Raw genomic sequence first — 1999 nt, 5'->3', positions numbered from 1 at the left:
GGCGGGTGAACGTTGATTCTTAATTAGTACGTCATTAGTTTTTTTTAATTACCAATGAATTGGGTAATCCTTGAGCATTGAAAAATGCATTATATCCATCTGCTAAGGAATTACAAGTGATTTACCATCATCATTTGTTTATAAATAATATTTTCCGGCTGACAACCTATTGCTCCAGTTCGATTCAGTTTGTAATTCCGCTTGAAATAAGAATAATCCCGCCATGACCGTCACCATTGCCCCAAAGTTAGAATTTTTTATCTTTCCCTGAATATTGGATTCTAAATAATTTTTTTCAACCACAGATAATACATTGTCAAAATGGCATTGGGAGGAACATTTCGAATCACAAGTGGATTCATTTAATAAAAATAACATACTCGAATTCCTGAGGCCAAAATTAGTTATCCTCACAAAAAAAATAGTAAATTTCGGATTTGACGAATGCAACGTTTCCACTCGGAGGCAAAAATCCCATTTTATGATGAAGAAATCAGGAACAGCCAAATTCGTAATATTTTATTACGGTTACTTTTGTAGCCCTTAATTAGATAACATCACTCTTGAAATTTTTTGAGTACGTAAGTATCATCAATTCAAATACTCAAATTTTCATCTATTTTATCAATCAATAATTTGAATTATTCACTTAGTAGTAAATTTACAGTTTCATATTAACAAATTTTAAATATAGGAGAGGATGGGGCAAAACGGCCCCCCTTCAATCGTCAATATTTTCCGATTCAATAATCCGATTGGGATGAGTTAGAGCTCGTTTTGAAGAATGAAAAATTATCTTCAAAATGAAGTTGAAACTGAGAATTTTCACAATGTCATTCACAAGTTATTGACAATTGAAGGGGGGCCGTTTTGCCCCACCCTCCCCTATCATTATTCGTAAAAAATCAGATTATTGATATTACATTATTTGAAAAATGGAATCAGCATATTTTAAACCTTCAATAATGTAAGGGTCAAATCCTTGTAATAATACAGAAATTTGATATTGATGGGGATCCCTGGAAGAAATATGCACCCGCTGTTTATTCGCTCCTGGTGGTATGTATCGTCGTACAGTAGCCGCAGAAACATGCATGTATGAGAGCCATCTACACATAAAGCCACTCGGTTGAGTCCACATAAGGGTTGAATAGTGACTAGAGGCGAGCAAGACACCCTTATATGTTAGGGCGTGGCCAGGGTCCACCAATCACAGGATGGAGCCATACACTCACCCCTTCCCCATCGCCCTCCTCTCCCCCCCGAACGACTCCAAATCGAATTTTTCTTACGAGAAATTTCATGCGATACGTTTGCAACTCATGGAGTTGAATATAACATGCGGTTGGACGCCAATGCTGCGCTATTCGATATCCCAAATTTCATTTCATCGAAATTCTGGAATGCACTCGTCATTCCCAGGTGTTTGATTAGCGTCTCCGCGAAATGTCCTAATGAAGTGCGAGTTTCATCGAGAGGAAAATTTTTTTCCAGCTGTCCTGGCAGGATATATGTGCCGGGGAATGAGAGGGAGCCCCTGGAGAGGACACGATGCCTGTATTTAATAGCCCTCGTATTACTTCCGAGGCTGTTCACCATTAAGAATCCCACAAGACTACCTCCCCCATCCCCAATTATGCTTCACCCCCTCTCCACTATACCCACACATTATGCCCCTCCACTCGGGGCGCAGATCCATGTATCTTTATCCAACCTTTACCACCTCTAATGTTTCTAACCCATGTACTTTTCGGCGCACTATGTACAGAATCTTTGGGATGGCTTGCAGGTAAAATCATTAGGGGCATGTGTGGATCTTTGCGCAGAAGCGGCCACTGCTGGCACTGGCATCAGTGTTAAGCCACTGAAAATGTCAATTTTTTATTGTTGTCACTACAAAGTTTTTTATGTCCGGAAGTTTTTGGAAATCAACAGAGATTTCACATGAGGTGCTGGGATTTTTAAGACTGCAGAGACATTTCAAGCTGTCGCACAAATA

The sequence above is a fragment of the Diachasma alloeum genome, unplaced genomic scaffold (assembly GCF_001412515.2).
Source record: "Diachasma alloeum isolate Michigan unplaced genomic scaffold, Dall2.0 Dall_scaffold_00211, whole genome shotgun sequence".
NCBI lineage: Eukaryota > Metazoa > Arthropoda > Insecta > Hymenoptera > Braconidae > Diachasma > Diachasma alloeum.
This window is presented reverse-complemented; position numbering follows the sequence as displayed.